Consider the following 14396-nt stretch of genomic DNA (forward strand, 5'->3'; position numbering starts at 1 on the left):
TGCCGGTTTCCAGGCCTAGGCCTCAAGATACTGACAGTTTCCTTTCCAGTGCCTTGGAACACTCACTCCTGGAACTCAGCAGTCATGCTGCAAGAAAGCCCAAGCAGTCTCTTGAAGAGACTCATGTGGAGAAGAACCGAAGCCCCTGGCCAACAGCCTGGCTGAGCTCCCAGTGGACAGCTAACATCCATGTGAATAAGCCGGTGTATAAACCATCCCCAAATGGATGCTCTACCCCCAAATGAGCCATCCCTTCTGAGCCCTGCCCAAATGGTAGATCTCTAAGCATAATAAATGACTGTTGCTGTTTGCCAGTAAGTCCTAGCGTGGTTGGTTATGTAGCGGTGGATAATGGGAACACATAGGGCTGAGTCTCTGAGAAAGTGACGTGTCTGACAGATAAGGAAAGGGCATTGTGTGAGGAGTGGAGGAGGGAGCTTTCTGTTCAGGAGAATTCAACATTTATCTCCACTTCTTCCTTCTTGAAACCCCACTCAAATGATGGTAAAGATTTCAGAAGTTCAAAAGAGTTGGTGAGAGATGAACAACTTATCAAGCTAATGATAGTGAAAACCAGAGTACGGATGACACCCACGAGAAGCCAGCTCAAAACCCCAGAAAGGCCAAAGCATCGACAGTTCTAGAACCCTCTGAAATCAGAGGTGTGGGGTGGCCTAAAAGCAGGAAAATTAGTTGAAAGTTTGCATGTGGAGCTGTTAGACTCCCAGATACCGCTTCTCCACCCATGCAGTCAGGGGGCTGACATCCCACCCCCACACACATTAGAGAATTTACATGGAGGCTACCTCCTGAAAAGGCTGAATCGGAGAGATCTGGAGCCAGGGGGCCCTAGGCCTGGCAGAAGTGGGGGTACCGCAGCAAAACAGGGAGCTAAGTGAAAGACTGCACACTAAATGGTGACACTCTCAGCCCCTTGTCCCTTCTCAGTTCCAAAAGCACTGGCAGATGATAGGACACCTCCCCCAACCACCAGACATTTAAAAAATAAAAAATAAAAAATGAAAAAAAAAAAACAGAGAAAATGGACCCACTTAAGAGGAAACAACCCACAGATTCTGAAATGTAGGGGCTTCCATTGACTCACTTTATGGTGCGGCTTCTAAAAGACAAGTTCTGCCTTGCCCCCTGACCCAGAGCCCCCACGGATTTCATTATGTATGAACAGGAACCATCAGACATTGAAGGGAAGAGAGATGCCATAGCATGTGGGAGCTCCTACTGAAAACTGCCATAGCTTCAGGAAGTTTACAATCCGGTTGGCACGATCTTCATGGCTTGAAGTCAGGGTGGAAGTATTTACACCATGGAAATAAGCAAACACAATAAATCATGGAAACCTGCACACCAGTGACAGACACTGAAAAATCCAAACCAAGTCAAACAAAAATATGGGGAAAGGCAATTTGGGGGCTGTTTGTTGTTATAAATCTCATAGTATGATTTGAATTTTTTATTTTTTTATTAAAAACATTTTTTGATTATTTATTTTGAGAGAGAGAGTGCGAGAGACAGAGTGCGAGCAGGGGAGGGCAGAGAGAGAGGGAGACACAGAAACTGAAGCAGGTTCCAGCCCCTGAGCTGTCAGCACAGAGCCCGACACGGGGCTCGAACCCACGAACTGTGAGACCGTGACCTGAGCCAAAGTCAGACACTCAACCAAATGAGCCACCCAGGCGCTCCTTATTTGAATTTTTTAAATTCAGGGCCCATGGGGCACCTGGGTGCCTCAGTCGGTAGAGTATACGACTCTTGATCTGGTGGTTGTGAGTTCAAGCCCCACCTTGGGTGTAGAGAGCACTTAAAAATAATATCTTTTTAAAAAAATTCACAGGGCACCTGGGTGGCTCAGTCGGTCAAGTGCCCAACTCTTGGTTTTGGTTCAGGTCATGATCCCAGGGTTAGGGATCGACCCTGGCATAGGACTCTGCGTGGAGCATGGAGCCCGCTTAAGATTCTCTCTCTCTCTCTCTCTCTCTCTCTCTCTCGCTCTCGCTCTCTATCTCTATCTCTATCTCTCTCCCCCTCGGCCCCTCTTCCCCTCTCTTTAAAATAAAATAAATCAGTACCCATACTACTTGGCTGAAGCGAGCACTGTTACAAAGTTGCTCAGTCAGTATGAGAGGTGGTCCCAGGTCAGGTAAGAACCAGTTGTGTTCCGGGAATTGTAAGATGGGCCCTGTGGCTGGACCCAGGAGACAGAGGGGCCAGGAGGGAGACGGGGAGGGGAAGCAGGCAGAGGCAGATCACACCTGGCCCTGTAAGACAAGGCGAGGCTGGGTTGCTTTATTCTAAGGAAAACGGAGGGTCATTCCAGGGTTTTAAGCAGAGGAGTGGCAGGGACTAATTTACTTTTCTAGAAGATCTTTCCAGCTGCTACATGCCGGTGGATTGAAATGGTGGCAGCAGGGCTAAAGAGAAGAGGCAGGAATAGAGGTATTTTGGGGGCAGGACATAAATTCACATCATCTCTGCACAACCCATTTTGCCGACAGAGAAACAGGCTCAGTGGAGCTCACAGCTAGAAGTGAGGGGGTCTTTCCCATGGGCTTTCCCCAGGGCTCCAGCAGGAGGCGGAAAAACCCAGTTCAGCTATGGGCCCCACACCTTCAAAACACCTGTTATTTCAGACCTAGTGATCCAACGAACCTAAAATAAAGAACTCTTGGGGCGCCTGGGTGGCTCAGTCCGTTGAGCGACCGACTTCAGCTCAGGTCACCATCTCGCGGTTCGTGAGTTCCAGCCCTGCATCAGGCTCTGCATTCACAATGCAAGTTCTCGCTTACCCTCTCTCTCTGCCCCTCCCTCCCTCCCTCTCTCTCTCAAAATAAATAAATAAAGTAAGGAAACTCTTTCAGCAGAAAAACTGTTCATCACAAGTGGTTATTTGTAATCATGGAAAATGGAAGTAACCTAAATGTGGGAACACCAAGCAACAGTCAAGAAAGATGGCCTCAGTGGAATATGTGGCAGGTGTTAAGCATCCCGGCACTGAGCGACAGCAGCTGCCATGGAAGGAACATGTACTCCATGCTGGACACCAAGCTGGGCACTATCTGACACAGGAACACTTAAGATAGGCACCATTATACCCACTTTACAGATGGGGAAAGTAGAGGTCAGAGAGGCAAAGAGCTTACAGAGCTGAGAAGCAGCAGAGGCTCTCTGGGCGATTCACTCTAAGCCCATTTCCTCCTTTGTAAAATGGACTGACAACTCTACGAAGTGATAGGGGTGGGGGGAGTGAATGAGAAGAGAATGTGCCAGCTCAGCCCCTGGCACAAAGAAAGCACTCAACAAATGCAAATCCCTTCCTTCTGCCTGTTGTGCGGTCATCCTCACCATATGACTGCTCCTCCCACTCCTACGCGAGACGTTGACGGCCAGGCGGTGGAGGATGCCGGTGTGATGGAGCTGGGGTCACCATGCAGTGACGGGGGGGGGGGGCCCTGGAGCGGGTCGTGGAGGTGGAGTTGGGCCAGGACGGTAGTTTGGTTGGGGGTAGGGATGACAAAGGGATGGGAGCAGGGACGGTGGTGGCAGTGACGTGGGGATACCGTTTGTGATAATGAGGGTGGGGAGGCAGGTGGAGATGGTGGTGGCGGTGGGCACACAATAGACGCAGAGATGGAGTTGGACCCTGATGATGGCGGTAGACAGCTGGCATCCACTGTGTGAGCAAAATCGGGGGTACCTCAACACTGGCTGGATGCAGCCAGTCCTGATGTCCCCTTGCTGTGTGATCTTGGACCTCACCCCTCACCTCTTTCGTTCTCCCACTTCCCCTCCTTCAGGGGTGAGTCAGCAGCCACAGGGAAATTAGTCACTAAGTGTGCAAGGTGTGCTTTTCACTATGACGAAGTGCAATCGGGAACACAGGAAACCCCTGCCCTCGGGATCCAGTCCTCAAGGGGAAGGAAGCTGGCAAGGATGGCCCACGTGCTGTGGCTGGCACTTTGTACCCTGTGCCATTCAGTCCTCGGCACACCACAGCCCGGGAGCAGAAGGGACGTGACCCAGTCAGTAATGGGATCAGAACCCAAAGCAGGAAGTCTATTCTCTCTCTTTCTGGGCTTCTGATTTTCTCTTCCTCATCAGCCAGACTTCTCCCAGACAGTGTGTGCAGAGCACCCAAGGGCAAGGTAGAGGGAGAACAGCCTTAACTGGCAGGCATCCTCTAGGGTCCCCAAGGCCTCCACCTCCTGGCCTCCTGCCTGTAAACCAGCTACACTCATTGCTCATGGAAGCTTCTTCCAACTTCCCCCTCCCATTGTCTTGGGGCCTCAAGAAGCCTGCTGATCCTTGCTCGGGGCAACAGTGATATATCCAAAGTCTTGCCCCTGCATCTGGTCCAGACCATCCCAGAGAGGTGGCTGTCAACCCCTTTTATTCCTGAGTCCCAGGGAAGATAAGGCTCCTGCCCAACGCCCGCAAGCCAGCTGGGGGCAAAACTGGACGCCTCCCTTCCACCCAGTCCAGTGCTCTTTCTTGCTGTGGTCCTGCCTCTCCTCCCCACTTTAGTACCTCCACCCTGGGTTTCACACAACCTTGTCCCCTTGTTACAGAGACTTTTTACACACACACGCTCACTTGATCATAATGAGGTCAAAGTTCTATGGTCCAGAGTGTCACCTCTGGATTTGGTCATTTGAGAAAAACGTACAGAGCCTGTGTGAGCTGGACAAGGAACAAGAACGAACCTGCCCCGCCAGTGAGCCTTCTCACCCGCTGGGCACAGCTACTCCCAAGCACAAGCCTCCACCATGGCTCTGGCGGCAGGAAACACTTGCTCCCCCTCGGCCTGGCAGGCTGAGTCCTCACAGGTCCTGGGTTTCTCTTCCCACACAAGCTGGTCCCCTTCCTCCTCCTGTGGTCCAGTGGCACCGGATGCTCCTGTTCTCCATCCACACCCTCTATTTTCCTCTATCCAGGCATTTGCACATGCTGTCCCCTCGCCCGGAATGCCTTCCCTCGCCTTCTGCATATGTGCAAATTCTCTCCATCCTTTAAGGCCAGGTCAGGTGCAGAGCCATGTGTAGGCTTTGGTGGGCCCTCCTCCAGCCCCTGAGTTTCTGGTCTCCCAGCAAGGGCAGGGGACAGAGCAATTGCAAATGAACAAGAAGTGAATGGCGTTGCCTGTGGGCTGGGACTGGGGAGAGGCCTTGATAGTGCCCTGGCCGGCCCACCCTGGGCCTGTGCCGCTGGGCAGCCTGGGCGCGAAGAAGGCAGTCTCACCCCAGCCCCAGTACCACGCAGCCACACCCAGAGGCTCTTCTTTCCCTTCTACCTCTCAGTTTGCCTTCTAAAAAGTGGGACTATCTACATTCTAGAAATCCCAGCTTCCCTCTCCCCAACTTTCCTTCCTCTCAAAAAGTACTCCTTAAAGAAGGAGCGATGTCAAAAAAGAAGTGAATTAGGGTGCTTCTGAACCCCTACTGGCCACATGAGAGATGTGCAGGCCCCCCACCAGGAGTGCCCCTCTCACCCCCTCCCCCGCTTGGATGAGGCACACTCACCCTGGCCTGGGAAGCACTGGCTCCTTGACCCCAGTGGGAAGAGGCAGCAGCCACAGTCCCCAACAGCCCAGGGCACCCACACCGTCTCCCAGACAGGGGGTGAGGACCCCAGATCTGCCCAGGACCTCCAAGAGGGTCAGAGAGGGTGGTGGCCCTTGTCACCCACAGGCCCCCAAAGAGCTGACTCGGCCAGCATGGCCACTGCCACCTCTAGCTCATCGCATACTTTCTCTTCCGCTCTGTTTCCTTCTCACAGCTATGCCCCAGCTGTAGGAATTATCGTTTGGGGTGCAGTGAGAAAACTGAGGCTCCGAGAAGTTCAAAGAGGGATGTCCGAGAGTGTGGGACAGGGCATTAGACCCAGACTAGCTCCAAATCCAGGAGTCCTTGGGTAAGCCTTGGTCTGGGCTCCATTTGACTTCATGGGGCCTTACCTACACCCACAAGGCAGACACCAGCCCAGCCAGGGAGCCCCGGTGCCAAGATGTGGACCCCAAGAGCACTGGGCTCCCTGCCACAGGGCCCCTCCAGTGCCCATCACCCCGGCTGTTTCAGCGGCAGATAGATACGGAGGCCAATGGCCCTGGGTTGGATTCCAGAATTTCACTTACTCACTGTCGCCCACCCCCAGGCAAGCCCTTGCCCCCTCTCAGCCTCAGTTTCCCTCCTGAGAAACGGGGTGAGGTTAAGAACCATGGAGTCCATACGCTGCTGGCCATCAGTCAGATCCCAAATTCCCTGAGCCCACGCTGGTGTCTGGTGCCCCAGCCGTGCAGTGGCGGCCTCAGGGAAGAGGTCCAGCCGGGCCCTGGCTCTCACACCAGGCCAGGGCTGGGGCCCGGCCTGCAGTTCGTCCCAGCCAGACCCTTCCTAGTACTGGCTGAGGTGGCACTCCAATCCATCACTGACCAAAGACCCAACTGGGCTTCAGAGGCTCTCCAGCTTCCTTCCTGCATCCTTACCATCCTGACTGCACCAATGTGGAAACTGAGGTCCAGAAGAGTTACAGAGCCCATCCAAAGTCAGGACGGAGCTGGGATCTGAACCCACGCAGTTGGGGTCGGAGCCCAGTTCTTTCTCCTGGAGCTCTGGAGCCCTCCGGCTCAGCCACTCTGTCTTTACCCCTCGAGCTTCTCGTGAAAGAGGCCCAGGCAGGTTAACGCACTTGCCTGAGGGAACTGCCTCCCTTCTGTCCTGTGAGAAACCTCAGTGGGTCCAGATTATCCAAGGACTTGGAAGAGAGGGGAGCCATCAGCACCTGGGAACGGGTCTTATTAGCCCCACACTGAGAAGAAACAGGCCTGGCAGTCAGACCGGGACTCCCTCAGCTCCAGGTCCGCCCAACCCAGAACAAGCCCTCACTCCCTCTGCCCGGGGCTCCCACCCAGCTGGGTGGGAGCCACAGAGCTCACCTTGGCCTCAACAACCTTACTCAGCCCCTACCCCTGGCCAGCAGCCCCCTGCGGCCCCGTTGCAGCCAAGCTGTGTGGTCCCTACCTGTGCCCCGGAAGGGGCCGTGGAGGCGGCAGATGGGCACCAGCGGGCACCGTCTGGGGCCTGCCACAGTGTGGCCGGCAGACTTTAGCACCATCTCCTCCTCCCTTGAGCAATCATTAACCCCTCCAGAGACCACACCTCCCAGGATGAGAAGGATGGGACAGACTCCTCAACAGGCACTGACTATGGCTCTAGCAAGGGGGCAGGAGGGCAAGACTGAGGCGACCCGCCTCCGTACTCCCAGGACAGAAGGCTCAGGCCACGAGAGAAAGAGCCTGGCAGAACCCCAGCCCAGAGACCTGGGAACCAGGCCCAACCCTGGGGCAGGCAGGAGGTGGGGAGGGTGACAGTTGGTCATCAGAAGGTGATACCTAAGCCTCCCATCTCCTCCTGGCTGTTAAGAGGCCTCAGTGACAGGCGGCCTGTGGAGAAAATGAGAGAGTAGTTAGGCCAGGAGAAGGAACTAATAAGCAATCAAATATGGAGACTCCAGTGGACATCTGTGAGGTTTTCAGAAGAGAGTGAGGGCAACCTTGAACTTGGGTAACGTACTCTCCTGCCTACTGTTGCTAATATTCCCCTCCACTGAGGCCCTCAAAGGGTATCTACCCTTCCCCAGGGGCTCACCCACCCCAGGCTGGTGTTAAATACCATCTAGGTGCTGTGGCCTCCCAGCAGGGTCTGAGCCCCCAATTCCCCCTCCAGCCATGCAGGCCCCACCATCCATCCCTGTGTTGACACAGGAGAAAGGGGACCCCCAATACAAGATCACCAGCCTCTTCTATGGTGACCCTCTCCTTATGGACAGGGACCCTACCTGACTCAATAGATACAGATCAGGCACTTTACAGGGATGTTTGTTCCCTACCCCCTCACCCATCACTCCCCAAATTTAAAATAGATTATCAAAGTACACATGCTTTGTGTATACCCATGTTCATAGCATACTTATTCGCATTAGGTAAAGCATGGAAACAACCCGATGTCCATCGACAGATGAATGGATAAACAAAAGGAAGGAAATTATTATACATGCTACAACATGGATGAACCTTGAGAACGTTGTGCTGAGGGAAATAAGCCAGTCACAGAAGGACAAGTACCATACGATTCCACTTACATGAGGTATCTAAAGTAGTCAAATTCATAGGAAAAAAAAGTAGAATGGTGGTCACTAGGGGCTGGCGGAAGAGGAATGAGAAGTTGTTTAGTGAGTACAGAGCTGCAGTTTTTGCAAGGTTAAATGAGTTCTGGGGGCACCTGGGTGTCTCAGTCAGTTACGTGTGTGACTCTTGGTTTCGGCTCAGGTCATGATCTCACAGTTAGTGAGTTCGAGCCCCGATTTGGGCTCCATACTGACAGTGGGGAGCATGCTTGGGATTCTCTCTCTCTCTTTCTCTGCCCCTCCCCTGCTTGTGCTCTCTCTCTCTCTCTCTCTCTCTCTCAAAAAAAATAATTAAAAAAATATTAAATGAGTTCTGGAGATAGATGGTTGTGATGGGTGCACAGCTTTATAAATGTACTTAATACTTCTGAACTGTACACTTAAAAATTGTTAAGATAGTGAATTTTTATTTTATTTTATTTTTAAATTTTTTTTAATGTTTATTGTTGAGAGACGGAGAGAGACAGAGAATGAGCGTGGGAGGGGCAGAGAGACAGGGAGACACAGAACCCAAAGCAGGCTCCAGGCTCTGAGCCATCAGCACAGAGCACGCGGGGCTCGAACTCACAAACTGCGAGATCGTGACCTGATCTGAAGTCGGACACTCAACCGACTGAGCCACTCAGGCCCCCCGAATTTTTTTTTTTAAGTAAGCTTCCCACCCAGCATGGAGCCCAACACTGGGCTTGAACTCACAACTCCGAGATCAAGACCTGAGCTGAGATCAAGAGTCAGACACTTAACTGAGCCACCAAGGCGCCCGGATAGTGAATTTTATGTTAGGTGTATTTCAGCACAATAAAAAAAAAAAAAAAAAAAAAAAAAAGGAAGGAAAATATATGCTGCAACAAGCTTAAAAAGGTGAAGAAACCAGGATGACGGGAAAAGGTATAGGAAAAACAAGGAGAATACAGGCCTGAATCGAATCCATAGAATATGTAAATATTTGCCTTGCAGTTCTGGTTACTTGCCAGAGGTGGGTCATGAATTGGCTTCTGAGCTTCTCCGCAGGCAAAGCAAAAAGGGAAACAGGATCCATTAAGTCCAGCATCCAACCACTAAACACACACACACACACACACACACACATACACACACACCCCTTGGGTGAGTATGTCGGGGGCGAGAGAGAGAGCATGCAATGGTCAGCATCTGGGAACCATGGTGATGTGAGATCCGATACCTGAGAACTCTTGTCTGTCTCCAAGGAGCGGATGCTGCAGGAGGTGAACAGCACCTGAAATGACTGTTATAAGGTAGTTGTTAAGAGATGGGGCTCAGGGGCCGGACATCTGGGTTCAGTTGTGATAGGGCAAATGATACCATGTCTCTAAGTCCCAGCAACCTTGTCTGTGAATCACGGACAATGTATGAAGCCTCTCTCAGAAGGTGGTGGTGGGGATGAAACGAAGTCATGCATTTAAAGTCCCGAGCACAGTGTCCAACACAGAGTAAAGTCTCAACGAATGCTAGTGTTTGTTACAGTGTGGTGGGATTGCTGCTGACCTAACTACTAAGAAGACAGGCAGGCTGCTCCCCCCGGCACTCTGGGCTCTGGGCCTGCCCCAGACCGAGGGAGTCAGCCTGGTCTCCCTGGCCAGCTGCAGGTAGGGCAGACCCCAGACCCAAGTGCCCGCTCCCCGTCCCTGCTCTGACGCCTGGGGCCAACAGCTCTGAGTCACTGCTATGGTCCCATGAGGGCATGTGCTAACCTGCCAGACCTTTGGACAGCATCTGCACGATCCAGGTGTGGCCAAATGGTGCCCTGCCCTTCTCAAGTGGCACCTGTGTGCCTGCCACAATGCAGCCTCAGAAGTTCACTGAGCCCGGGCTGTGAAAATGCTGATCCAAGTAATAGCCCTAGGCACAGGCTCAGCTTCAGGGAAAGGCAGGCAGCCAGTCAGAAAGTGGAGCCAAGAGGCCAGGATGTGGATTCAGATGACTTGGGTCCTAATCACCTGCCCACTGCTTACCAGCTGGGGGTCTCGGGCATCTCCCTGAGCCTCAATGTCCTCATCTGTAAAATGCGTCTCGGGCATCTCCCTGAGCCTCAAAATGCGTGTAACAGCAGAACTCAACTCAAAGGTTTATTATAAAGATTAATCAGGGAGGTGCAGCTCGCTCTCTCTCGCTCTCTCTCCCTGTCTCTCACCCTCTCTCCTATCTGGAGAGTGTACTTTTTGCTTTAATAAACTTTCCCACTCGTGTTACTCATTCCCGTTAAAAAAAAAAAAAAGATTAATCATGTGATACAGTAAAGCACTTAGCACAAGAACAAGTGATAGAGAAATGTGCACATGAGATAGCAATTCAGATACACATGAGGGTTCCTTCCCAGCCACTGTTCTAAGTGTGTGTGTGGTTTTTTTTAAATAATTTTTTTAACATTTATTTTTTGAGAGACAGAGAGAGACAGAGCATGAGCAGGGGAGGGGCAGAGAGAGAGAGAGAGAGAGGGATACACAGAAACTGAAGCAGGCTCCAGGCTCTGAGCTGTCAGCACAGAACCTGACGCGGGGCTCGAACTCACTAGCCATGAGATCATGACCCGAGCTGAAGTCGGAGGCTCAACCTACCGAGCCACCCAGGCGCCCCTAAGTGTGTGCTTTTTAAATATTTTGTTCAGAAAAACTTCTCGTTGCCTGTCTTTGCTGGCAACCTACTGTGTGCACCCACTATGTGCTCAGAAATTGACCAAGTTGAAATCAAGTCCTCACTTGCCTCTGACTAACTGGGTGACACTGGGCAAGTCACTCCTCTCTGAGCGGACCCTTCTTCATCTGCAACACAAAGACACCATGTACCCTCACCTACCCCTCCACTCCACTATGCAGCCTCACAGGTTGACCCGGAGAGCCTGAGCCAAGAGCGGCTCTTTGCTGTGAATGTGTTCAATCCCTCCTCAACTTCCTAGCCTTCCCTTCATGCCGCACATGGCTTTGCAGAGTACAAAATTCCTTCATTGTTCTGTTCTACAGTAGAGGGGCCAGCCCAAGAACAACCCCTTGGTGTCAGAGACTCCGAGCCTCCAATGCTAGAAAGAATTTGGGACAGAAGAAACTAACTCCTCCCCAACCCAGACACCTGGGCCCCTTTCCAGGGCACACATTTGCTCTAAAGCACCCTTTCCAAGTGGCTGTTCTGCCGTGGCTTGCACACCTCCAGTAATAGGAAGCTCACCTTCTTACATGGCCTCCACTCCATGAGCCTAGTTGTATATGTTTCATTGAGTTGAGAGTTTCCCTGACCACTTCCACTGGGTCTACCTTCTGAGAGCACCAGATCCTGCTTCCTGTCTCCACTGTAAGACAGCTCCTCCAGAGCTTTCCCTCAGGCTCCTCCAACCATGCCCCACTACCACCACACATAGGTATAGCCGCCAGGACAACCTGGGTTCACATTTCAGCTCTCCCTTTCCTGGCTGTGTGACCTAAGGGAAGCCACTCTCCCTCTCTGAGCCTCAGCTTCCACATCAGGAAAATGAGGGTGGCTGTTTCCTTTCAGTCAAGTTAGTGGAGCTCCGAGAAGGAACGTAATGTCTCTGGGCCCTCTAGGAACGTGACTCGATGCCACATGGCCCTCCTGGGCCCCCTGCCACTTCAGTGTTCATTCAACAGACAGGGATTGAACATTCCCTTTATGCCAGGCACTGTCCTTGGTTCTGGGCACCAGCAGAGTTGGAGGGGATCTGGGCACTCCTGCCCCACAGAGGGATAATCTGTATGACAGCAGAGTAGGCCAGGCCAAGAGGAAGGAAGGAAAGCCCAGGCAGAGGGAATAGTGTATACAAAACCCCACTCCAGAAAGAGCCTGGCCCTTGGGGGAACTGCAAGAACAAGGCTAGAACTCAGAGGCCATTTGTTCAGAAGACTGGGTTTCAAAAACGATTGTACATTAATACAGCAGAATACTATTCATTGGTTTAAAGGCAGCTCCATGTTCATGGCCGTATTGTTCACAGTAGCTGAGACGTGGAAACAACCTAAGTGTCCATCAACGGATGAATGGATAAAGAAGATGTGGTATATCCACAGTAAAATATCATTCAGCCATTGGGAAAAAAAAAAAAAAAAAAAAAAGGAGGGGCACCTGGGTGGCTCAGTCGGTTGAGGGACCAACTTCAGCTCTGGTCATGATCTCACGGTTCTGAGTTGAAGCCCCACCTCGGGATCTCTGCTGTCGGCACAGAGCTCGCCTCACATCCTCCGTCCCCTCTCTGCCCTCATGCTATCTCTCTCTCTTAAAAACAAATAAACATTGGGGCACCCGGGTGGCTCAGTCGGTTGGGCGTCCGACTTCGGCTCAGGTCATGATCTCATGGTCTATGGGTTCAAGCCCCGCATCGGGCTCTGTGCTGACAGCTCAGAGCCTGGAGCCTGTTTCCAATCCTGTGTCTCCCTCTCTCTCTGCCCCTCCCCCACTCTCACTTTGTCTCACTCTGTCTCTCAAAAATAAATAAATATATTTTAAAAAAATTCTTTTTAAATAAGTAAACATTAAAAAAATTTTTTAAAAGATAAGTTCTGGGATCTAATGTATAGCATGGTGACTACAGTTGACAATACTGTATCTTATCCTTGAAAGCTGCTATGAGAGTAGAGCTTTAAAGTTCTCATCCTAACAACAACAAAACGGTAATTATGTGAGGTGAAGGATGTGTCGACTAAGGTTACTATGGTAACATTTTGCAATTTATACATGTATCAAATCATCATATTGTACACCTTGAACTTACACAATGTCACATATATTTCAATAAAGCTGGCGGGTGGGGAAGGATCAGACTACTAATACATAGGACCTCAAAAATACTTTAACCTCTAAAAGGGGGCGGCATTTACAGAGCCAGTCATTCCATTAGCCTAAAGTTCTAAACACACATAACTAATCTATAGTGACAGATGAATAGTTATGTACGGAGGGAAATGATGTGGAGGGGGCAAGAGGGAACTTTCTGGAGTGATGAAAACGTTCTAGATCTTGATCAGGGTTTTAGTTATACAGAGGTATATATTTAAGAAAAATTCAGTTATTGTAAGCTATACACATAAGATTTGTGCATTTTACTGTACATCTGTAAAATATACTCTAAATTAGGCCTTAATTTAGATGCAGTTCTGAAGAAGGCAAGGGCAAGGAGAAGGGAGAAACATGTTTGTTGAAGGATGAACCAGAGTAAGGCAGAAAGCAGGCTCTAGGTGTCCGGGCTTAGTAGAGATCTTGGACCGCCTAGTAAAATCTCTTCCCCTCACTAATGCCTCAGTTCCCACATCTATAAAAAATGGATAATTGAAAACAAAAAAGGGATAATATTTTCCCCTCACTGAGTTGTTAGACTTTAAGGAATAACCAAGTTAATTCACGTTAAGCACTTAGAATGCTGCTTCGCACATGGTAACAAGTGGAAGCTTTAAAAAATTAGGTAGGCCTCCAGGCAGCAGGCAGAGGAGCCGAGACCGAGACCTGGGCCGAGATAAGAGGGCCCCCGTGGGGCAGCCTCTGAGGTCTACAGGGACTACAACCACAGGCACGACCCAGCGTGGGGAGGGGCAAGATGAGAGTTGTAGTTCTCGCCAGTCTGAAACAGCCACGGATATGATGCGGGGCGACAAGGATCGGCTCTTGGGACCGGGGAATTCTGGGCCTGAGCAGGTAGCGGCCACGCTCTGCACCAGGCTGGCTGCAGAGATGGGCATATGCATCCTGTGGTCAGTGGAGTCTCCTAACGTCCCAAAAGAGGTATCAACGCTCCCAGTTCGAAGACGAGAAAATAGGCTCAGAGAATGGCCCAAAGCGGGAAACCACGATCTGCTGACCCCAGTCTTTACTCTTTGTATACCGACCCTGCCCCCCTCAATCCGAGGCGGAAGCGAAGGTTCTTTGAACGGCCACGTTGTCGTGTTATCTTCCCCATTTCACAGACGAGGAGACAGAGACTGTCACTCATCCAAGGTCACTCGGGCAGTAAGCGGGAGGCTGGGATGCCAGGCCTTGGGCGCTTCGCCCTTGCACGCCCTTTGCCGCCGGACGCCGAGGAGCGGGGCCTAGAGACGCCCCGCCCCCTCCCCCCTCCGCTCCCGTGCTCTTGGTGCAGTCCAGGTAGTTTCATACACGCGCGGGAGCGGGGGTGAAGCTGCGGAGCCGCCGTAGGCCCCGCGCGCGCGCGCGCGCGCCCTGGGGGTGAGATCCGCAGACGGTTC

At 51.6% G+C, this 14396-nt stretch overlaps 1 protein-coding gene across 2 annotated transcripts in view; it reads right to left on the reverse strand.

Moving 5' to 3' along the window:
- Nucleotides 1-7152, reverse strand: part of CDHR2 (cadherin related family member 2) — a 34657-nt gene extending 27505 nt beyond the window's left edge. Inside the window, exon 1 of one of the 2 annotated variants that reach the window (XM_015072717.3) lies at nt 7032-7152. The gene's annotated coding sequence lies outside the window, so the exon portion shown is untranslated. Of the gene's footprint in view, nt 1-6703; nt 6758-7031 lie in introns of those variants that run through there. The other variant, XM_053226172.1, reaches the window with a different exon arrangement.
- Between the last annotated feature and the right edge of the window lie 7244 nt (nt 7153-14396).

Source organism: Acinonyx jubatus, chromosome A1 (genome assembly GCF_027475565.1).
Source record: "Acinonyx jubatus isolate Ajub_Pintada_27869175 chromosome A1, VMU_Ajub_asm_v1.0, whole genome shotgun sequence".
Lineage (NCBI taxonomy): Eukaryota > Metazoa > Chordata > Mammalia > Carnivora > Felidae > Acinonyx > Acinonyx jubatus.